Here is a 25,606-nt window from a genome sequence, read left to right as displayed (position 1 = left end):
CCATTTCACTTGATTCAGCCACAAGTCATGAAATGATGGCAAAACTACTGTATTTACAAATATCAACCAGATTTAAGCTGACCAGGAATTGAGGCAGAGCCCAATCCTTGTAATCAAAGTGTAGGGCAATATCCCAGGTGGTCCAAGGAAGAGACAACTCCTGTGTCCATGTTTTGAGTTACTGATGTCACATATACACAAGCACATTGGGTGCAGTGGAAGTCAATAGATAGATGTATCTTAGAAGGGTTCTTTCTAATATCTACTCAGAATGCTAGCAGTATCAAACACCATCTTTCAGATGTCCAGCTTTTCTTCACACACCTGCCATTCTTAATTATCTACAATTCCACTGCACATCAAGCAATATATATGAGAATTGGCCAGTACCTTTTGTGTGGACCCAAATGATTTATAAATGGAGTTTCAGCTTTGCTCCCATTGTGATGCATTGGCATCAGTCTTGTTTTAATATGCACTGCTGGGACTTTCTAATTTACCTTGAAGTTACCAAGTCAGCCAAATTGTTGCACAGTTTCAGCTTGGAACATGAACGGATTTTTGTCTTTGCCAAAGTATGGACATTCTTATCACAAGGGAGCTCATTATAAGAACAGATTTCCTGAAAGTTAAAGCTTCAACATGGCCCACAAAGGCTGTTTAGAGAATGGAAATACATTGGTGCAGGCCCTGTGACCTGATGATAGTGACGTTTTCTCACCAATCATATTAATATCTCCTGTTATCACAACTGAGAGCCTCACAGCTAGCAGGGAAGATGGTGATAAACACTGAATAATTCCTCTTCAATTTTAAGAAAGATTGAAACAAGCTCTGAGGAAAAGGGGTTATATAAATGCACACGGTTTGTCATTTCCCCAAGGATGAAAGATATGCTTGTTTGTTTGTTTGCTTGCTTGCTTGCTTGCTTGCTTGCTTGCTTGCTTGCTTGCTTGCTTGCTTGCTTGCTTGCTTGCTTGCTTGCTTGTTTGTTTGTTTGTTTATACTGTCCCATTAGTGTTGCCACTCTCTGGGTGGTTCACAATATACAATAAATTCATAAAACACAATATAATATATAAAAATACAATACAACACAGCAAATCTTGCCACTAACTTAAAAGCACCATTATTAAAAATACAAAAATTAACATGATCTCAGAACAATATTTACACTAGCAGAAGGCAGCTTTATATATTTAGGTCTTAATTAGCTTTCTAAAAACAGAGCAGGGTGGTGCCTGGTGGACCTCTGTAGGAAGCTTATTCTAGGAAAGGGGCCATGACTGAGATAACGAGGTTCCTCATGTTGGCTTTTTGGGCCATCTTTGGTGTTACAAGTCTTAACATCAAGAACTGTGAGAAATGTGTGGGATGGGTAGTTATTTTGTGGGAGAGATGTTCTGCCAAATATTGAGGTCCTAAATCATTAAGTTATGACAACCGCTGGAGATGGGCATGAACCACGCACGGTTCAGCAGTTCACCTGGTTGGATGCAGTGTCCATCCAGGTGTTCTGCAGGCCCTTTGCACTTCCCTCCCCTGCCTCATCTATGCAATCATCCACTCACCAGTAGCACTGCAGACTCCTTTCCATGCCACCTTGTCTGAGTGGGCAGCCACTGGAGGAGGTAGGGGAGACAAGAGTACTGCTGGTGGTGAATGGGTGATCACACAGAGGGGGCAGGGGAGGGAAGCATGCAGTGCCTGCGCAACATTTGTGCAGGCACCGTGCCAAATTCGTCCAAACTATGGTTAATGGCCATCTCTAACAAGTACCTTACATACAACAAAGAAAATAACAGAGAGCCAATGAAGGCCAATGAGGGTGAAAGAGGAGAGTGCAAAAAACAGTCTGAAACTCAACATCAAAAAAACTAAGATCATGGCCACTGGTCCCATCACCTCCTGGGGAAATAGAAGGGGAAGATATGGAGGCAGTGACAGATTTTACCTTCTTGGGCTCCATGATTACTGCAGATGGAGACAGCAGCCCCGAAATTAAAAGACGCCTGCGTCTTGGAAGGAAAGCGATGACAAATCTTGACAGCATCTTAAAAAGCAGAGACATCACCTTGCCAACAAAAGTCCGAATAGTCAAAGCTATGGTTTTTCCTGTCATGATGTATGGAAGTGAGAGCTGGACCATAAAGAAAGCAGACCGCCAAAGAATTGATGCCTTTGAATTGTGGTGCTGGAGGAGGCTCTTGAGAATCCCCTGGACTGCAAGGAGAACAAACCTATCAATTCTAAAGGAAAACAATCCTGAGTGCTCACTGGAAGGACAGATCCTGAAGCTGAGGCTCCAGTACTTTGGCCATCTCATGAGAAGAGAAGACTCCCCGGAAAAGACCTTGATGTTGGGAAAGTGTGACGGCAAGAGGAGAAGGGGACGACCAAGGATGAGATGGCTGGACAGTGTCTGTGAAGCAACCAACATGGGACACAACTCTGGGAGGCAGTGGAAGATAGGAGGGCCTGGCGTGCTCTGGTCCATGGGGTCACGAAGAGTCGGACACGACTAAACGACTTAATGATGACGAATGAAGGCATGCCAAGCCTGGGGATATCCAACTCCTTCTCACAAATAAAACACTTTTCTATGATGAAATCATAGTAGTAAATATCACTGCCAAAACTGGCTTCAGGGCTCCTCCGGTAAGGTGGCAAATTCCCTCTCGCATGGTTTTATTTTATGCCTACTTGAAACCAAGTAATTTTTCAGCATTTTATTTTTTCAATATTATATATTCACCCAGTTGAAATCCCACCATTTGGGCTCTTAAATGCCGGTATTCAGCAAAGTTCAAAAAACATCAACCCTCTATCTCTAAGGAAGCCTTACTGGCAGGATTTCTTTGCATATCCTACCTCGCTTTTAACCATGTTAAACCATGTCCCCGGCCTTCAAATTCAGCCCTAAAAACAATGGGAAATATGTTATCCATTACTAAATGCATCAGCTTCCTTGATTTTGTGATAAATTCCATTTCTGTCTCATTAGTTTCAGTATTAATAATCACAATACAGACTTTATTCAGCAAACATAATGCAATAAACATTATGCAACCAGGTAGTTAAATAATGGGAGATACATTGTGTTGTACATTCACAAATTACACCCAAGGATCCTATTTCCCTCTAAGTTGAGAGGGATAATATTCTGCTCTTATACAATATATGCCTAATCAGAAAGAAAATCCAGTAAGTTCAATGGGACTTTCAAATAATTTGACTAAATTATACGACTGAAGAAAGATTCTTTTCCAAAATCAAAGCTTAATTTGAAAACAAACTTTCCTCTTTTCATACTAATTAATTAATTAATTAATTTAGTTTCCTACTTCATTTATATCCTGCCTCTCTCCTAATGCAGGATCCAAGGCAGCTTACAACAGCTGAAAACAAAGTAAGTTATAAGTTAATAAGTATAACTGTTGTATTTAGCAATTTAATAAGTCATCAGTCCAGGACTGTTGGCTTTTAGAAATCTCTAGGCAATGTATTGCATTGTCACAGTTGTTTAGATTTTTAGAGTTGTATCTTCTTCTGGTTTTTATCCTAGTTAACATACAATATATTATACCCATTTAGCTGCAGATTTTGCAAGCTACACCAGCAAATGAAACAGCCTGCCCTACAAATATATCTGCCAAAAAAAGGATAAAGCCAGATTTTTAAAAAAAAAAAAAAATCCCTGTCAGAAAATCAAAATGCAATTTGAATAAAACAAACCTTTGACATCAAACCAAACCACAGTACTTTAGTGGCCAAACTCATTATGCAGATGTCAGTTTAAATCTGACCTTTTTGGAAAGCTCTTTCCTATTCACACCTGTGCAGTGACATAATGGTAAATTTTGAGATGCAGGCATTTATCATGACAGCCCCATTGCCATCTCCATGGAGAATCCCAAGATGCTGGCAATTGTATTCATCCTTCTCAATAAGCTAGTTCTAGCAGTTTTCATATTTACCAAGAGGTGGGTGTTTCCCCCCCTAAATCCAATAGGCCTTGATTGCTCATTTGAAGGAATAGCACTTTGTTATTATTTTGCATTGCAACAGGAATACATTTCAGAAAAATGTGTTACTGCTAGGGAAAGCCATTTGCCTCTCAGGGTGTCAGAGGATTGTAGTTAAGTGCAGAAATGGTTGGGGGCAGAGGACCTAATCATACTTGCTATCCAAAAGTCTTGACAGTTTGACTCTGCAAACTCTGGCTTTTTCTTGGGAATATCTGAATCTAAGATGCAGAGCACCATCAAAGATCCTGCATTTAATCTCTGGAATTTCCTGGAGAGTTTTAGCCAAAATTACAAGAAATATTGAACTAGTTGGGGGTCAATGGTCCACTTGGCATAGGTCACCTTTCAGTGTTCGTATCAATGTGACTTACATCCTAGGAATTAGATTTGTCCATTCACAGCTGGTGGTGGTAATAGCTGAAAACAGCTATTTCTCAGGGGGAGTGGAGGCAAAACGTTGGCCCTCAAGCCCTCTGACATCTATCCCTGCCCTGGAGCATGCTACTAAGTGAGCACATGTGTCTATAGAGTTGTGTGAATCTGATATCTAGGGATGTCCATGTGACTTTGTAACAGGTTTGATGGAAAGAAACATCTTTGCACTATCTCTCAGCAATAAAGTGCAGCAAAGGCACTCTAGAAAACAGCATAGAAAGGGCTTTTGCATTCCAGGGTAAAACTATAATCAAAGCTGATTGCTTCTCCCCTTTTTAGCAAATGCAGTGTTGCCTAGATGACTTTGATGGGCAGTGACAGCCTCCCATAATGGACCAGACCCACCAGCCCATGTCCTTGCAAGTCAGGAGAGGAAAGGGATGCAAAAAGTGACAAACACAAAACAACCGGACGTACCGTAATGCTTCTAAGTGCTGCTTAAAATACACCGGGAATGGTAGTCACCGAGGGGAAATAATTTGCACCCGTTCTAAAAGCTAGGCCAAGTTAACCGGATGAATATGAAACATAACTGCTGGAGCATGAAATAGAGCAGGCTCAGCTTTCGGAGAAAGGTGTCCCTCTGGGATTTGGAAACTGGTAGAAAGAAAGGGGACAGAGAAATGGGGAAGCAACAAATCTTATGAGCAAAACATAACTCATTACTTGAAATGCCTGGATAAATCTACTCAGCATGGTTACTGGGCTACTGGCAGGAGACATCTAGAGTCTGTAGTTCAAAATATAAGTTTTGCCAAGCTCTAAAAGATCATGTGTGACTTTTCCCTTCCTTTAATTTTTAATTGGATAACTTAAAACTGTCCTCTCTCAGAAGCAAGATGTTATTTGCATCCATAGAACAGGATAAAACAGAGGTGACTTTTTATATGGGTTTACTTTTTCTTAACTATTTAGAGTGAAGTCCTGTACATCTCTACTCAGAAGGAAGCACAATTGGGTTTAATGGAACTTCCCTATACGTGAGTATAATCTAAACCTGCTTGTTAACTGGAGCTGTTTAGTTGACTTATTGTACAGGCCAACGTATTTGCTTGAAATCTGCCCACCTGCCCTATTCAGCAGCCCTGAAAGGAAGAGGCTGTTTTATTGTACCTACCTTGCTGCTTCTAGTCTTATCATGGAAAATCGCCTTCCATTAAAGTAGCTGGATAATTTTGTTTGGTCTGCATTTTAAGTGACCTGACCTAATTTGCAGTCTCTAGATTGATGAGTCCTAATATGCTGATCATCTGGAATCTGTACTTCTCTGAATTTTGCAAAGCAGTCCTCAACTTTGAAAAAAAAAACACTGCTTGTAAAATTGCTTATATTAGTGAATGCTGTGTACATAAATACATCTATTGACAAAATGCATATGTACGCAAATGTTAAAGAAGCATGCACAGAAAGATGCATAGATTAAAGAATGATCCTTACAAAAGTGCAGTTTTTACACTGATGCATACAAAATGCATATGCTAGAGAGAGTTAATATGAAAATAAACATGAAATGTGCTTTTTAAAAAGCAGGAACTGGATAGAAGAGACATGATTGAATGCTTGTGAAATGGGTGCTGATTGAATCTAGACAGATTCATACATCTCTGCTGTCAAGATGCCTCTCCCCCAAGGGATACTTGTTATACCCATTCCAGATGTTGGAAAAGGACTCATAAATTGTAGTGAGAACCCTTAATGGATCCCTGCCCTTATTCTCAGTGAGATAAAGTTGAAGCTACACTATTGTTGTCTATCCTTGTTCCTACTGTAGTGACAGGATGATCCAGGAACTGGTTCACTGCAATAGTTCTCCCTACAGGACAATAGCAGAGCAAATTAAGAGCATATAGCATTAAGAGCTATAAAGATTCAAGTAAACGAATGTTTCTTCCACCCTGCAATCCCTGCAGAATTAGTTCAGAAACATTTTCCAATTACCTCAGAGACTTCCTTTTTCACTTAGGAAAGGATGTACAAAAGTATGAATTGCAGTACAATATAAGTGCTACTTCCCAGAAATCTTGGTTAATTGTGCATAGGACTGCCACTTCCCTCATTTAAGTGAAATTGGTTAGTCCTTTTCTGCCCTAATGCATTATTCAATATTAGTAGCTACTGGGGAGTACACTGCCTCCAATCTTTCCCATGCCTGAATAAGGGTCACAAGGCTTGGTGACTGACCCAACCTGTGCCCCTTTGGATACATTCCAACACAATCCTTCTTTGGGTCCATTTTGATATGTTGTTGATTCTAAGTGAATGGGGAACTATAAAGAGGCAGGTCAGTGAGGGACTTCAAAAGGACAATGGACATAGTCCTCTTTGATTTCTTCTTAAATGGGTAATGAAGGGATTCTCCTCTTACTTCACTCTACCTGGAATTTCAGCTTATCTTCTTCCTTCCTTTTCTGCCATTCATCAGACCAGCAAGTAGTTCCCCCCCCCCAAAAAAAGTTGTTCTCCCCACCCCCAACAGCATGCATGACTTCCCCATTGGTACCATCACAGCATCTTTTATGGTTTATCTTTCTTTCCTCTACTTGTAATCATATTGTGGCTTTTTCATTTCAGCATTTTTAACTCCACAAGAGCTGGATTTAACATGAAGAATCCATGGGGGCTGCCACTTTGACCATGAGGCCTCTGGGCTCTTTGCTGTGCCCCAGATTTGCATAAATCCTCTTTATTTGGTCTCTATTTATAATTTTCCAAGATACTGCTCAGGGTTTGACAGAAGTAAAGAACAAATATTTGTAGTATCCTACTAGTGATACGAACTGTTACAAACAGTTCATATCACTACCAAAGTTAAGGTAAAGGTTCCCCCTGACATTTAGTCCAGTCGTGTCTGACTCTAGGGGGCGGTGCTTATCCCCGTTTCCAAGCCATAGAGCCAGCATTTGTCCAAAGACCGTTTCCATGGTCACATGGCCAGCGCAACTGGACACAGAACACCCTTACCTTCCCACCATGGTGGTACCTATTTATCTACTCACATTTTACATGCTTTTGAACTGTTAGGTTGGCAGGAGCTCGGACAAGCAACAGGAACTCACTCCCTCGGGTGGATTTGATCTTACAACTGCTGGTCTTCCAACCTTGAAGCACAGAGGCTTATGCAGTTTAACCCACAGTGCCATCACGTCCCTGATATCCTTTTTAGGTCACAACAATAGCTTATTCAATTACACTGAATCCACAGCAGCTTTTTTTTTTAAACATATTGCTGTAAAACCAATGTTATTGAAAGGGTTGAAGGCAGAAATGAATGTGTCAGAGGACAATGTGAGATCATCCAAAACTGCTAAGGATAACTGAATGGTTTAGCCTGTTTTATTACAAATCCTCCCTCCAAAGTCCCTCAAAATCTTTTCTATCCAGCCTTCGCTACTTTCCATTACTTCCCATTGCTTACTTTTTAAAAATCTGTCACTTAGTCTAAGTACCTACAACTGAAATAAGTGCATGTAGGGATTGGGACAAATTCATCTGGTTCACAGACATACCAGATTTGGTGCTTTGAGCCTGAGGAAAGCACAATTTAGATTTTAAGCATGCCCCCATGGGAATTTAAGGCCCATCTGTAGCCCTAAAAATAACTATTTAATGTTACTAGAAGTGACCAGCCAGTCTGCTCCCATTCCCCAAAAAGATATTTTAAGGACCAGAATAGGCCAGAGAGAGCATAATTATGTTTATTATGTTTGAAGTGAAATTGTGCTTTCCAAGGCTTTTGGAGGTGCAATTTGCAATTTTGGAATTTTAAAAAAAACAGAGCTGGGGATTGTCAGCTGGTGACCCTCTACGAGCCAAGAGAAGTTTTAAAACAACCCCAGATGTTGACTGTACTCACAATACACAAACCTAAACACGTTTCCTTCAAAATTTGCACTTTTTTGAAACTAGCAATCAAGCTCTTTGGTTTCTCCAAAGAATATTGTCATTGCGCATATTAGTGAAAATCACATAACAAATGCATTATGTAAGGGAACTGCCTATAAAAGATGTGTCCATGAGGTAACTACAGAAACAATGCACAAAAAAACCCACACAAATTTCCATACAAGACTTCTTCAAAAACAACTAATTGCACATTTCTCCCCTTTTTCCTTCTGCCTCCACTTTCCTTTCATTCTTCTATTTACCCGCTATTGAATTTTAGATTACACTAGAAGGGATCCATCTTTTTGTGCTTAGGAAAGGACCTTGCACACTGCTGGTGCTGCATAAAGAACAACAACCGTTCAAAAAGTAATAATAACTTCAGAGAAAGAAATAATTTGTTTTTAGCAGGAAGGCGCTATCTTTTGATCTCGTTTCTCCCAGTATTTATCTTGTAGAGCTTAGTCAATAAGTTGCCATACATTCTTATTTTAAGCTCTTCTTACATATTGGGTATGAAATATTTTTAATCAGGTTTTTCTTTATTTGCTTCTCTTGTTTTATCCCAACTGACAGCACTTGCTATGCATCACAAAAAGTATCATTCCACAACCAATTTAACTTCTGCTGTTTTTATTTGTCAGATGGAAACATAAGTAACTGACTTATATAGGATGGATTAGTTTTCCCCCACCCCATCGTGTCCGTTATTACTGTTTACTGACATTAATTCTTCCTTTAAATTAGATAGGGATAGACAATTTTGAGATGCCGTGCTATGTGTTCTTTCTTTGAATAATCCTTATAATTGCTTCTTTTGTTTCTCTTTCTTTTGCTTTGTTTATTCAAATGCTCTGCTTTTGAAACACTTAATAATAAACTCAGAGCTTAATTTTGATGTCTGTATTCAAAGAATTTAAATCCATAATTGTTTTAGCTTCTTTGCAGTAAAGATTCTTGCAAGCTGTTTCACAAGGAATTTAATTTTAATAGACAATCTGTATGTTCTTTGGAACTAATGGATGTAATTTATATCATCACTCATCTATATGGAAATTACTTATGTACAACATATCTTGAAGAAGTAAAATAACATACCATTAACTTTTTCAGAAAGTTGCAGTTTCCACCAAAGAAAACACCGAATTTTGGGGCCCAAAAGAAAAATGTTTTCATCAGAGCAAACAAACAAAGAAAGAGACACACAAAAATGCTTGAGGAGCATTAATTGCATTGACTAAACTAGAGCTAAAAGGTAAAGGTTAAGGTTCCCCTTGACAATTTTTGTCCAGTCGTGTTCAACTCTAGGGGGCGGTGCTCATCCCCGTTTCCAAGCCATAGAGCCAGCATTTTGTCTGAAGACAATCTTCCGTGGTCACATGGCCAGTGTGACTTAGACACGGAACACTGTTACCTTCCCACCGAAGTGGTCCCTATTTATCTACTTGCATTTGCATGCTTTCGAACCGCTTGGTTGGCGGGAGCTGGGACAAGCGGCGGGAGCTCACTCCGTCGCGTGGATTCGATCTTACAACTGCTTGGTCTTCTGACCCTGCAGCACAGGCTTCTGCGGTTTAGCCCACAGCACCACCACGTCCCTTACTAGAGCTAGAGCTACAGTAATCAAAATTAAAGAGTGCTCCTATCTATACAATGTGGAACTCCTCTCTAAAAGAAAGTAACTTTGTTCTTCCTGCTGTTCTTAATTCCTTTATTTCACTGCTATCAAGGTCCAAGAAGGCAGAGTCCCATACTCAATTATGAAAACCATTGTTCTTGGCATAGATATGTGAAATTTGTTCCCTTGATCATTCGGAAAAAAATATGCAGTTCTGTGAGTTTCTCCCCAAAAATGTGAGACAAAGGTATATTTCAAAAGGTTTAAGGTATGATCATAGTAGGAAAAGAAATGAAGTTTGGTATTATGTTCACTGAAGAAACCTGGAAAAGCTTTGAAACTTAAATGAGAGTCACTGGTACATCCTCAAAATGGAGGAGGAGTGATAATTCTCAGATGATCATAGCCGCAGGCCACCCAGAAAGCATAAATTTGGGCTAATTGTAGCAGATATGATACAGTGCTTGCCACAGCAGTCTGATTAACCAAAATGTTTTTATATTAACAAATGCCTCACTTTTTAAAAATCTAAGTCAATTTATCCAAACTTAGGTCATGAAATGGATTTCGTGTTAGAACCAAGGGGCTAAATTCAGTGTCACACCAAAAACAGATATCTTGAAACCAATAAAATATATGATACTTGTTATTGTCATGTTCATTTCAACAGGTCTAACAAAAGCCTTGTGGCAGAGTGGTTCAACTGCAGTACTGCAGTCAAGACTTTGCACATGACCTGAGTTTGATCCTGACAGGCTCATGTAGCTGTCTCAGAATTGACTCAGCCTTTAACTCTTCTGAGGTTGGTAAATGGAGTACCAAACTCAAGGAGGAGGGGTATATGCAGCCTCCATAATTAAATTGTACACTACCCAGAGAGTGTTTGAAGCACTAGTAGTTAGCCATCCTTCAGTCTCGAAAGACTATGGTAACGTGCTCTGTGTGGAGGACTTAGAACAGCGTCTAGTGTAGCTGAGGAGGCCAATTTGAGAGTGACAATCCCTTCCACACTGAAGACAAATCTAATCTGTCCCCTGTCCAGCTCCCTGATTTTCCTGGTCTCAGGACTGTCTCTTTGCCTCAGCCTTCTGGACAAGTGTCTCTTCAGATTGGGAGAGGCCGTGATGCAGTGCCTGCCTCCAGGCTGAACGCTCAGATGTCAAGGTTTCCCATCTGTTGAGGTCTATTCCTCAGGCCTTCAGATCTCACTTGCAGATGTCCTTGTATCGCAGCTGTGGTCTCCCTCTGGGGCGATTTCCCTGCACAAATTCTCCATACAGGAGATCCTTTGGAATCCGACCATCAGCCATTTTCACGACGTGCCGAAGCCAACGTAGACGTCGCTGTTTCAGTAATGTATTCATGCTGAAAATTCCAGCTCATTCTAGGACTACTGTGTTTGGAACTTTGTCCTGCCAGGTGATACCAAAAATCCATCGGAGGCAACGCATATGGAATGTGTTCAGCTTCCTCTCCTGCCGTGCACAAAGGGTCCAGGACTCACTGCAGTACAGGAGTGTGCTTAGGACACAGGCTCTATAGACCTGGATCTTTGTATGTGTCGTCAGCTTCTTATTGAGCCATACTCTCTTTGTGAGTCTAGAGAACATGGTGGCTGCTTTGCCAATGCGTTTATCCAGCTCGACATCCAGAGAGAGGGTGTCAGAGATGGTTCAGCCAAGGTACACAAAGTCTTGAACAACCTCCAATTCTTGTGTAGAGATGGTAATAGAAGGAGGTGAGTCCATGCCCTGGCCCATGACTTGTGTTTCCTTCAGGCTGATTGTTAGTCCAAAGTCTTGGCAGGCCTTGCTGAAAGGGCACTATGGGCAGTCTATAAGCAGCACATTTTGCTCTTATTCCATTGAGTGTTAACAATGGATATTTAGATGAGGTATTTCAATGAAGAGGTAGGCCAAGCTGAATACAGGCTACAAAAGCCTATTGCCTCTTTGCATCCTTGAAAACTCAATGTGATGGTACTTTCATGAAAACGAAGAATGTATCCAAACGTGTAGGTGTCAGGTTTCATTTATGAGTCTGAATTTAAGTGGCTGAGCTGCCTGGAGATGCTTTTGAGAGCATTTATCTGGCCTATCATTCAGCACATTACTGCCCTTCAGCAGCTGTCTTGCGCATTATAGGGCTGCTGTGGGGGATTTTCAACTGCAAAATTTGCAAGTGGGGGGGGGAAGTACAGCTGGCAACTGATAAATGTGTAAAGAAAAAAGTAAACTGATTGTGAGCATCTGTTTATTAAGAATGTGAACTACGGGCTGTGCCATGTAAAAACAATTTATCTAAGATGTTGAAAATGTTTGGTTTCCATATTTAAATCAAACTACCCAAACCATATTAAAGCAACTTCTTTTTGGCTTCATCCTTAGGCGTCTGCAGACCTTGTTGACTGCAATATATGATGGAGCAGTTCAGTTGTGCACTTTGCGGGCAATCACAGGGAAAGATAGAGAAGATGGGGGCAGAAGCTTCAACGGTACTTAACTAGAGACCAGTCAGCTTGAAGAGTTGTGTTTTGCTTTTGGGAGTGATCTCAAGCGTCATAGGTGCTGTCGGAAAATCCGCTTGGAAAAAAAAGTAAGCAAAACCTGATGCATTCTCTGACCTCAGAAGATGCACAGAGGAGTATGAGGTTTCCAGCACAGACAGGGCCAGTTTCTGCAGAAAGCTGGCTCAATGGTTATGTCTCTGGGAATCCCAGTTCACTGGTCTAAGTTAGTTTAAGGGGTTCCCAAATGACAAACCTCTCTGTTATTTGCACTACTGAACCAGTTAATTCCATTGATTCCTCTTTGGCTTTGTCAGAGTCCTCGGCACGACATAACTGTGAGGATCACAATATAATTGCTTTCTAATGCAGATTCCAAAGAGTCTTGGACTTACTCATTTTTAAAATGAACATCACTGATGCAACTTTAACAGAGAAATGACAATGAAGAATGTCAGTTTGTAGGCCACCAAGCAATACTTTCCAAACTGTATAATATGAGAGGGTGCCTAGCATCTCATAAAATACAAAAGTAAACCATTCCAGTGAAAGTAAACCTTCCATACACAGAAAAATTTGCCTGTTATGTCTCTGCTAAGTTACTAGCCTAACATTGCTCCTTTCATTTAGTCTACACTGGAAGCAGTCAATTTTACTAGGTTTCTACATAGGGATTTATTCACATTATCCATTCCTCAAACCCTGCTAGACCTCATGATTGGTAGACACCAGATGCAAGTCCTTATTGGTGGTGGCACCACAACAGTGCAATGTTCTATCTAGGGAGATCTGGCTAATCCTTTTGCAATGTATAAATGACTTTAGAGATATAAAATGAAGCTAGATGCAATAAGGAGGCTCCACTAGAACCATGTTCACTGCATAAACATAGAGAACAAGTTAAATACACCTTCCTTTGAAACCAGCAAGATTTTACTTAATTGTGTAGCTAACTTTTCACACTTATTTCAATCTGGCTTAAATACAACTAATTTATCCTAAATCCAAACCAGGAAGCCTTGTTTTTCTGACAGCGAGTCATTATTGTTCTACACACTGTAGCTTTTCTCAGGTTTAAAAGATAAATATGTTTCTTTCTCTTTTAAAGGTGGACCTCGTCTGTCAAAAGTTTAAGAAATGTTAACTTATAGTATCACTTCTGAAAATACCTACTTCTTTAAGTGACGTTTTCGTAGCCATGGAGGTCTTTATAAAAAAACTTTTTTTCTTAGATAAGGATATAAAATTCCAGTTTCTCATTATATCTTTTTTATTAGGAACAATTTAAGGGATTCCCAAGTTGATATAATTACAACTTTTTCTTTCCAAAGGCTACTATTACTGCAATAAAATCTTTTGTAGTGGAGTGTTCATCTTTATTATTTTTTATCGACACCAATAAAAATGAAATAATAAGAAAATAAACTTTTGATGGCCTTTAGATAATGACATTCCTGCTAAGATATCCGTTAAGAAACGAAGTAACCTGCAGCTTAAAACAGCTGTTATTAGCCATCTAAACATTTGTTATTTTCCATTTCCACACACTAGATTTCTTTAATGTACATCACCTTTTTTTTGTTTGACAGAGATAGAGAAATGTGATGGCATACACATACACACATCCTCCTTAATTTAGTAAAAAGGTGATAAAAGCCCAAAGGAAGACTTAGAATGTTTTGATTCTGTTTTAGACATAACTGGTTTTCTGGCATTATATTACATGATCCTTTCTTTCTCTTTCTCTGCCTCTCCAACTCTCTCTTTAAAGTAAAATCCAAATAAAGGTGAACAGGATTCTCCTACAATTAGCACAAAATAATAGAAAGTGTCCTTCCCCAAACCCCCCCAAAGCTAGTCCAGATAATTATAAACCAGACACTAAAAATATATATATTGTCCATGACTGAGCCACCTTTCCCTTCCATAAGGGGAATTATGTAAAGATACATGCATTAGCCATTGGATTTGCAAATTGAAACTGCTTTAATCTTCCAATGACGAGTAACAAAACAAAGCACAACAAATGCAAGATACGTTGGTGCAGAAAATCACATGCTATCAAATAAATGTATCTCACCACTTAAGAGAGTCAAACCTTCTTTAAAAAATAATAAGCATATCAGGTTTGATCCACTGAATATGCTCAACAACACAATGGGCCTAGGTTAAACTAATCCTATGTCTACTGCTCAGTAAAAGGAAATTGTTATAGTTTACCTGGAAGTAAACAAAGTTCTTTCGAGTTATGTCACCAGCCTCCAGAGCATCATTACACCTTCCGAATTCCTCACTCCCACTTTACCCATGGTTGCATGTGAATAAAAAAATGGAGGGATAGATGGCCAAAGACATGTTGCCAAGGCAAAGGACGAGATTATGCCTTTTTCCATGTACAGAAGCTGGCTGGACTAGCAGCTGAAACTTCCTTCAGCATGGGAAATAATAGAAGTAATCAGGCCAGTTGAGTGGGTGCAAAGAACCACAGGTGGCCCATGCAGTTCATTCTCGCAGAGAAATTAAAAACTATATGCCTCACAGAGAACAGCAGGGCTACCACTGCTGCCCAAGGAAGTTGGTGTTGCAGAATTTTGAATTTCTGGTAAAAATTCATTTTGTTATACAGTAGAAGTACAGAGATCCACAAAGGAGAATAGCTACACATTCCCTAGAGTCCACCTCTTTCTCCTTAACTGGCACTTATAGTCTCAATAACTTTGAGACATTTGAAGGGAAAGAATGAAGAACATCTCTTTACTTACAGTTACTTGAAATTACAGACTTGTATATATTGCTTTTACCGCTCCCAGTCAAACAAACTACAGGCAGCATACAAGGTTGCCAAAACAACTCCAACAATTGCTGCCTCTCTTTGTTTAATGGTAGGAATTAACATGGACTGATGAATGGGTCAAAATGGACTGGAAATCAACTGGGACTTCTATAAGCTTAGTTCACTACCCCAGGAGTCATATAACAGCTTAAGGTAGAGTAATATTCTTTTGAAACCGGTTCCTACATGGGGGACTCTGACAAGATGCCACCAGTGAGTCCACTTTCAGAATATGTCAGCCTCTCATAATTTTTACCCATGCCAGTTTCCTTACTCTTTCCTTCTGGAACCTAAGGGTACTTTCACCTAAACTGGAGACAGCAAGGCAAATGGAGGCTGCTGCTTCTTAATCTGCTTCCAGCCTCCACACTCAGAATGGGCAAGTGCAGAATGAGCAAGTACAGGTAGAAAAAGGCTTAAGGGTTTGATAATGGGCTCTCCACCTGTGAAATGCACCTCTGCAGGTACCCGGCAATGCTTATTCCTAGTGCAGCTCATGCCCAAACCTAAATCCCCAATATCTATTCATTTGTACAGATGGGGTAAATTGCTTTTTTGGATTTTTGCTCCTAGAATACCCCAGCTACCTAGCAACTACTCATAGTGAAGGAAGGTGTTTTAGAAGTTGCGCTCCAAATAAGTAAGGTGTCCCATTCCTATAAATTCACCTAGGTCATGATGGGGTTTGTGAATGTGTGTAGAATCATAAGAATTGCCATAACAAAGATGGCTCAGTTGAACAGAACAAGTTAAAGTAAAAAGTTGGTCCACATGTCAGAAAAATTGGTGCCTCACTAGACAATGATAATCCGTTCCACTGAAATTACTGTTTAGCGAAATCATTGTCTAGCAAAAAGCATTTCCCTATTGGAATGCATTGAAACCTGTTTAATGCATTCCAGTGGGGAAGAATTGTCATTGTCTAGTGAAGATCGGCCATAGGAAAGCCGCTTTGCAAACTGCCGATCAGCTGTTTAAATAGCTGTCTTGCGAAGCTTAGGTCCCGAAAACACCCGTTTTGTGAGCTCAGAGGGAGCTGTCAAAATCGTTGTCTAGCGAAAATTGGTTCGCGAAGCAGGGACCAAACATTGTCCAGCGAAATTCCCCCATAGGGGGGGGGGCATTTCGGGTCATCCGCAGCCATTAAAATGGCCGCCGGACGCGAAAACATCGCTGGAGGGGTAAGTTTCCACGCTTATTGGAACGCATTAAACTAAGTTTAATGGGTTCCAATAGGCTTTCCTTACCCGCACAGCGATGTTTTCGTATAGCGAAGGTTAATCCGGAACGGATTAACCTCGCTATACGGGGCACCACTGTATTCATTTTCCATTGTGGGGAAAAATTCTTTGGCTGAGTTATTAGGCCCCTGTATTGAAGGCTGCAGATTTTCATTAGCACCGATGAACTGCAGATCCACAGGAGAAGGAAGCTAGTTACAGATCAGGCTACTGATCTGTACTACTCACCCACCCAGGAGTAACACACAAAACTGAACAGAGGAGTCAGCTTGAAAAATCCAGATTTTTTGAACTCTGTTTTCTCAGCACAGCCTTGTGGTGATATGAAAAAGCAATTCATCGCAGCATTTACAAGATTCAGAAATGGGCATAACTGACAGTTGGTTAGTGAACCTTGTGGAGCAGTGGTTAAATTGCAGTGCTGCAGTCAAGACTCTGCACATGATCTCAGTTTGATCACAGTGGGCTCAGGTAACCAGCTCATGGTTAACTCATCCTCCCAAGGTCAGCAAATTGAGTACCCAGCTCACTGAGGCAGGGGGCAAGGTGTAGCCTGCATAATTGAATTATAAATCTCCCAAGGGGGTGATTTAAGTGCTATGGGGCAGTATGTAAGCAGCACACACACTTGAGACAAGAAGCCCTCAGCTGGTGAGTGACTGAAAGGCTCTGATGCTTCAGCCCTTTTCTTTACTGATGGGATAGGAACCTGCTGGAGGTCAGCTCTTAGAAATCATATCCAGCATATCCCATAGTAAGGGATGATGAAAGCTGTAGTCCACTACAGCTGGGGAGTCAAACATTCCCTAGCCCTGTTCCATTAACTTCATTGCTAAACATAGCAGCAATGTTGGGATGGGGTGCAGACTTGCAAATGTCAAGCTACAGTACCTACTAAATAAGATGATCATCCCTGCTGCCTTCCTCCGTATTATGATTATCCATCAAAGCACTGCTTTGTGCTCTTGCAGCACAAGGTAAATAGGCACTTTCATGACTGGGGGTGAATGGGTGGGGAAAACACTACAAGGTGAAGCATAGGATTCCAATGGATTCCAAGAATCTGCTACTCCAATCTAGCCAGTGCATAAAATACACAACTGAAACATCCAAGAAAATCTGAGGGGAACATTTAAAGAACCCTTTGCCCCCCAACCCTTGGCAATCTGGTTTTAAATGGGATTTGCCAGCTGACCTTCAAGTACTGTGAGCTTTTAAAAAGGAGGAGAGTCCTGCCCATGGGCAGTCAAAAATACGGCTAATATGGCTTCTGTTTTGAGTTCGTACATTTGGAGAGATGGCATACCTATCTTTGTACTGGCAATATGCTCTGGGGCTGGCTTGTTATTAGACAGAATAGGGTAGCCACTTCATACAGCAGATGAGGGATGTCACAAACTGTTAGATACTGAATTTGTTATTGCAGTTTTGCTGGTAGTGAAACAGAGAGTTGCTTTTGGGTTGTTTGCCCCATGGGCCAAATAGGGGCCTTGATGTAAGATGAGGCATTTGTTGATGTACCCCAAATATAAAAATGGCTTCTGCCATTCCTGATCTGCTCCATCCTCTTGAGGGCCCTTTGCTTCCCAGCTTCTTGACTGGATATTCCTCATGACCGAAAATCCACACAACATCATTTGGTTCTTCAGTTAGATCTCAATTGATCAGTTAACCCCAGAAATTCTGGAACCAACTTCTGTTATATTTTGCATCATCAGAGTGCTCCGATCTTCCTTCCTTATTTATGTGACATTATTTCACATTTTCCTGGGCCACTCATTAGGATCCCTAATGCTGCTCATCAGTGCCACAGACTGTAGATAGCTGTGACTTTGAACAGGATGCAATGGGACAAAACAAATGTCTATGGAATGAAAGCCCTTTGTTAGTCAGTCTCTTTCAACAAGCAGAGCTGGACCAGTGTCAACAGTTACAGCAAGAATTAGCTTGATGCCTTATATTCATTCTGTAAACAATCACAGAAGCATGGATTAAAATGCAGAAACACGGCATCAGGATCTGTCTTTTAAAAATCACTTCCAAAGTAGGCAAATATTTTAGTTCATGGACTGAAATTCAGTGTGGGATAGATCAGTCAACTTACATTTGCAGTGAGCATGCATATATAATGCTTTCTAAACATCCTGAGCAATCAAAGCCACCATGTGCTTTCAATGGAAAATCCAAAAATAGCTGTCTCTCCTTAAAGGACAAAGAAACTGCTGTAGTCATCCCCATTAGCGTTTAATGCTTTGCCAAACAATCAATTTCTAAAGATTCTGAGTGCACACAAAATTCTTTTGAAACATCCAAATTACCCCAGTGTTGAAAAACTTCCTTTTAATCAAAAGCGGCCAAATGTTTTTCCTTCAGGAATCTTTGGCTGACATTCCGCATCGAAAAATAAGCAAGGCCACTCTTTAGTACAGACCATCTGTCCTGTGTGTGAAAAAAAAATTACAATTGTTCAAAGTTCACAATAACCTTGCTGTAGATCTTGAAGAGGGATGAGCATCTATTATTGCTAGCCGTCCCACACACATTTCACAAGTTCTGGCAAGATTGTCTACTGTTTGTATTGCCTAGCAGCTATTCATAAATCTATGCCCAGCCTTAAAAGTCTTTGGGATGTCATAAAGATGTAAATGCAGACCCATGTGTCTTTTCATTGCTTTGCTAAACTTTCAGTCTGAAGAAGAATCTTGTAAAATGCAAAAGCTGGTATGTAACATTTTATACTTTCAGAGCCGGCCCTGTCATTAGGCAAAGGGGGGCAGCCCCTTCAGAGTCTAGGGCAGAGTCTGGCAGGTTGTTAGAAGACAGAGATCTATGAACCATGAACCCAACTGTGCATCTTCTAAGCTGGCCTGCTGTTTTCATCGTGCAGTAGAGGATATCACTGCTTCATAGGCTTTGAGTTGCCCATGCTCAGAGGCATGTTTACATTTCATTCCATATTGGGGGCCAGAGTTCAGCAGTGCCACCTCCTCTTCCTCCCCACCAGTCGCTTCACCCCAACATGCCCCTTTTTATCCTTCTGCAAGGTCAGCATTTTGGCCAGGGAAGTGGGAGCAGCCCCCACAGCAAACTTAGTGATGGCAAGAAGAGATCAGAGAAGGGGTGTAACACCAGATTTCCATCTTAGAGGGTGAAGGACTGTGAAAATGTTTGGAAAGAGAGATCTATCCCTTCCTGACACCTCAGGGGTGCATCTTTAGGACAACAGGATGGCAGACCTTCGCTCTGATCACCCTTGAATTTGGATTTATTTATTAAATTTATATTCTACCCCTTCTACTATAGTTAGAGTTCAAGGTGGCTGGTAACAATGAAATCCATGATAAAATACAAGATCTGTTAAAACATGAAAGGAGAACATATATGAATACATCAAGTAAGAATACATCAACATATTCTATTTTATTTTTAAAAACATAACAAAAGCACCAGGCTTGCTTTACTTCATTCTGAGACTACAGAGGCTGTTTCAGAACTGTAGTCGTTTATCTTTATAATTTGTTTTAAAAAATTGAAATTCCATTTTTACGTTTGTCTTTATTTTATTGCTACTACCGTTTCCCTGAAAATGACCTAACCTGAAAATAAGCCCTAGTATGATATTTGAGGATGCTCGTAATATAAGCCCTACCTCAAAAATAAGCCCCAGTGAAGTGAAACCCCACCCTCCACCGTTGTGCAGCAACCAGAAGAAGATGACATGACTGTATTTGAATAAATTTAAATTGTTGTAGATGAAAAAAATATAACATCCCCTGAAAATAAGCCCTAATGCGTTTTTTGGAGCAAAAATTAATATAAGACCCTGTCTTATTTTCAAGGAAACGCAGTAGTGGTGCTGTTTCACCTAATGCTAGCTTTAATGTTTAATGTTTTACATTAAATCTGTTTCCAGGCACAATTCAAAGTGCTGGTTTTAACCTACAAAGCCCCAAAAGGCTTGGGTTCAAGCTACCTCAAAGGTTGTGTTTTTCTTTATGAGCCTGCCCAGATATTGAGATCATCAGAGGAAGCCTTTCCCTCAGCCCCATCATCTTCACTGATATATTTGGTGGGGACACAGGAGATGGTCTTCTCTGTGACTGCTCCCAGACTTTGGAACTTCCTCCCACTGGAGGCCAGGCTGGCCTCATCTTTTCTTTCTTTCCACAAGCAAAAAAAAAAAAAACTTTCTCCTCCGGTAGGCTTTTCCTTATTGATAAGCTGTTTGAGAGGAGTTTTCTAAATGGATTGTTGTGCCTTGTTGCTTTCTATGTGTTTTGGTGTTGATTTTGTTTACTGCTTTAGTGTGGTATTTGTTTGATTCTTTTATAATATTTACTCTATTTAGCTTTTAAACATTGTCTTCTACTGATGTAAGCCATCTTGGGTCCTTTTTAAGGTGGAAGGTGGGGTAAAAATATTTTAAATAAAATTTAAAAAATAATAAATGACATCATATTGGAGTTCACCAGTTTCTGATATTAGAAGACAAGGCAAATCAGCAAGGAACTTGAGTGACTCCCAAACAGGAAATATAACAACATTTATGGATCTGTTTAGTTTAGACTAAAGTGAGTAAGCGGGCACACCAGGGTTTATAAAATTACACATGATGTGGTGAAAGTGGGCACAGAAATGATCAGGGGGCTGGAATAACTGCCCTAAAGGGAGAATATAATGTTTGAAACATATTTATTTACAAAAAAGGCAAATAAGGAAGGCCATGATAAGAGGCTTGCAAGTGCCTCTTATCTCTGTGCATAGAGTGAGGAATTACTGTAGTTAGAAAGAATGATTGTTTCCTCTCTCATTATAAGGGCCAGAATCCAACTGGATATTTATGCCTGTGTAAGAGCACTGGCCTAACTTGGAGAGACAAACAGCAGCTAATTAACAGGCTGAACCCCTAGTCAGGTGCCAGATCAGGCAGCTGGTGCAGTAGAAAGAACTCAGTGAATGACCAGTTAATTAATGGCCATTTGCACTCCATGTTAGGCCACTGTATTTGCGCAGGGGGTTGTACCTAGAAAATCCTGGAAAGGTTTGCCATAAGTCAGAACTAAGTTAACAGCACATAATTATTATTAAATATTCAGTTTAATTCTGGCCTTTGGAATCTGAGTTATTCTCCACAATTGAATGGTGAGAGAATCATGACTTAGTTCTTCATGTGGTCTATATTTCACATATAGGCCTTGCTACCACAAGAGATAGTTGCCAATTGGGATAGCTCTGAAAGAGGATTGGACAAATACATTTTAAAAGTCCCATTGATGACTACAGTTGTGGTGGATGCAATAGGCCTCTCTTGCATCCATGTATTCCCACAAGGAAGACATGTCGTGAGTGCAATAGGCCTCTCTTGGGAATACAGGAGAAAGAGGAAGAGAGGTCTTTCATGACATGTGGGCTTCCTATAGGCACCTCTGGATAGCCGTTAAGGGAAACAGGATGCTGGGCTCAATAGGTCTTTGGTCCGATCCAGCACAAGTGTCCTTATATTCGTAGGTCTGTATAGTACCTTTGCAGAAACCACGCAGGGCTGTGCAGACTGTGCTTCTAAGTAAGATTTAGAAACATATGTTACAGGGGAGGTCTATGAAAACATGCACATGAGGTATAGAATAAGAAGGCACCAACACTGTCTGCCTTCCACAGGACCTAAATGTTTGTCACATGAATCTGTGTTTCCAACAGGACTGTAGTGAGGGCAAGTTTCGTTCACTTCAGATAAGCAGACGGACTTATTATCTCCCAGTTTAGACTCTGTTGCATGGTGTCAACCTAATATGTTATGAAGCAATGGTCTGTAAAGATTTCTTATTTATAGAGAGCTGATTACACACAATTGATACATACCAAACAATAACAGTAATTACTATATGAATGCTTGCATTTCAATGTAGAAAACAAATGCAGACTTTGTTTCATGGTTTGCATCTCTACCTTTCCCTGAGGTAATCTAGGGCTCAAACAAAAAACAAACAAACAAACAAAAAACCCACCTTTGCTCATGCATTTCAGATTTCTGTTTTTCATACTGATCAATAAAGTCCTATTTATTCCTATCATTTACCTTATTTTATTCTTAGGTGATCACCTTTAATCATGAATTATTTCATAGAGATTTTCCCCACTGGATCATTGAGCTGTTCTTTCGAAATGTGGTTCTGTGACATGTTTTTTTTTAGTGAATGTTTCATAGAGAAAGTCTTCTGTGCTTCTGAAAATCTGCCTTTTTTGTCTGATGAGTCAGAGTTGTTGTATTCATATTTGATAGTCAATCTTTTCCAAAATAAATATGGAAGGATCACCTTCTATTCATACCGTTGACCTCAAAAATGATCCAAATGTTTGATTTGTAACTAGTCAAAACGGAGTGATTCCACACCACCGGTTTCTTCCTGCTCCCTTTCCATCACCAACCCAACACCACCCACCTAAAGATCTTCCTCATGATTCCTCCACTGCCAGCCTAAAGTCACAATAACAAACATTTACTAAGGGTTAGGTTGCTGGAGGGATTTGATTATTCTCTTTTTCTTGTTCTTAATTGCCATCATTTCAGAACCAACTTATAGTGATCCTATTCAGGCTTTCAAGGTAATTGAGATATTTAAGGAGTGGTTTTACCAGCTTCACTCCCCCAATGAGTTTCCATGGCTGAGTCAGGATTCAGAACCTGGTCTCCAGAGTCCTAGCCTGTCACTTTATCCACTATATCACACTGGTTATCCTTTTTTTCCCGCCAACCTAGCGGTTCGAAAGCATGCAAATGCGAGTAGATAAATAGGGACCTCCTCGGTGGGAAGGTAAACAGCGTTCCGTGTTTAAATCACACTGGCCATGTGACCACGGAAAGATTGTCTTCGGACAAAACGCTGGCTCTATGGCTTGAAGAGCGGGATGAGCGCCGCCCCCTAGAGTCGGACACGACTGGACAAAAATTGTCAAGGGGAACCTTTACCTTTACCTATCCTTTTTTAGTGCAGAGAAAAGTGTGATCTGGATGCTTCTTGATGAAAGGAAATAAACAAACACAAAAAAACCCACTTCTACTTACATGGCTTTATTCTTTTATATGCCTAGTGTGGAACCACATCTCCACACTGTCTTTGGAGAGGAGAAAATTGAGAGGAGAGGAACAGCAGCTAACATACTGTAGGAAGCAACTGGAAGAATTGGGAGGTCTAAATAATTCTGAGGTGTGGGAAAAGAAACCCTTATGTTTAGTGGCAGAAACAGAGCATGCATCACACAGGCTAAAGGAGTGCATCAGACCGTGTTAAAGGAGAAGCATGCAAGACTGTATTTTCAGAATGTAAATAAGCATTAAGCCTTTAGGTTCTGGCAAGGGAGCAATTACTTGGATGATTCAGACAGGCCTGTGGGCTACCTCCTTCTTATCACAAGAGAGAGAAAAACACTTGGGCACTACAGCCTTTCCTTCTACTTGGAACTGTGGGCACAGAAGCATAATCCCTAGCATTGCCGGTCATTGTGGCTTTCTATTCTTGGTAGTTTCCACATCCCCATTCTCTACTGCTGTTTATTCTTTCAAACCTTTGTATACCAACTCTCACCAAATATATTCTAGAGCAGGGAACAACAACTATATTAGGACACCCACGTTCTTTGGACCAATGTGCACAGATAGACTGAGTCAAGGGTATTTGTGCATTTCCAGAGCAACTACAGTGCAGACCTCCTATTCACACCTGGGGCTAAGCAATACCCTAGTATCTCCGTCATATCCCAGTGGCTATTCACAGGTCATATGAATATAGTTAGCAATTTGAATTGATGGAAAGGGATATTGAAAATAATTCAACAGACTAAGCAGCTGGCCAGAAGGAGAAGGCGAGTACCAAACACTGCTGGAACATCAAGAGACTGAGTCTCAAGCTTTCCGCTCTTTCTCTCCTGACAATGGTCAGAAGTACATACAGAACTGTCCTGTCAGTGGTTCATCTAGCTCTGTGTGATCAGCTCTGGCTGGCAGCAGCACTGAGATTAGTGTGTTCAGGGTCAGACAATCATGCATCAGAGTAACCAAGGCTCTTTCAGTGCCAAACTAGGGCTGAAACTGGACTAAAAGTAATCCCAATAATTCATTTTATACAAAAGCACCTGGAGCTGGATGGGTACCACCCTTTCTAATATAATTACACCACAATTCAATTGGGCACTCTTTTTCTAAGTTCACTGTGTGATCACGGTCAAGGTTTCTATCTTGACCGTGATCACACAGTAAACTAAGAAAAAGAGTGCCCAATTGAATGTTACTTAGACATCCTTGGTTCCCTTGTACTATTATTCTTGGCATCTTTCTTCTATTTCCCTCTAAATCTGCACAAGGAGACAAACAGCACCAGCAAAGAATTGTTATAGCTCAATAGGAAGTGTGTGCCAGAATCTACAATGGCATTCAAATCCATTTTAATGAGAAGCTCCCAGCCTGTAATACAGTCTAAACAAAATATAATTGCCTGTTAAGTTTTCCTTCGTTTTCTGAAATACCCTCAACAATTGCCATGCTTCACTCTGCCAGTTCTCCATAATTAATATAAAGAAGTCCCTGATTCCTCCGCCCGCACACACAAGCATTTACAGCAGTAGCCCTCGAGATGAGAAAGGGGAATGAGTGGGCCATGTTGCCAGAAGAGGAGAATGGACCCTTCTAGTGGTAAGAAAACTGAACAAAAAGTAGGCCAAGAGCCAAACCGTATCCACGTGTCAGTCAGCAGGATCTTTCTTTAAGTGGCCTTAATTTGTAATACCATTTAGGGTGGGAAAGTAGGGCTTTTCAAGAATTCCAAAAATGATAACAACAAGTGTTAATTCTCCTCTAAAACTGCTAAGAGCACCTGAAGTATGCGGATACATAATCAACCAGAGGGGAGGAGTCTGATGTAAATTCCCTTTTGTTGCATTCTTAGTGATAATCAATCCAGGGCATAAAGAGAAAGAGAAGTGCATCAAGAAAGGTGATTATGATCTGACTAACATTATTAATCCCTAAATTTATCAGGCCAGTTCCAGAGACCAACTTCTTTCATATTA

This window comes from Pogona vitticeps, chromosome 5, assembly GCF_051106095.1.
Source record: "Pogona vitticeps strain Pit_001003342236 chromosome 5, PviZW2.1, whole genome shotgun sequence".
In the NCBI taxonomy this organism is placed as follows: domain Eukaryota; kingdom Metazoa; phylum Chordata; class Lepidosauria; order Squamata; family Agamidae; genus Pogona; species Pogona vitticeps.
This window is presented reverse-complemented; position numbering follows the sequence as displayed.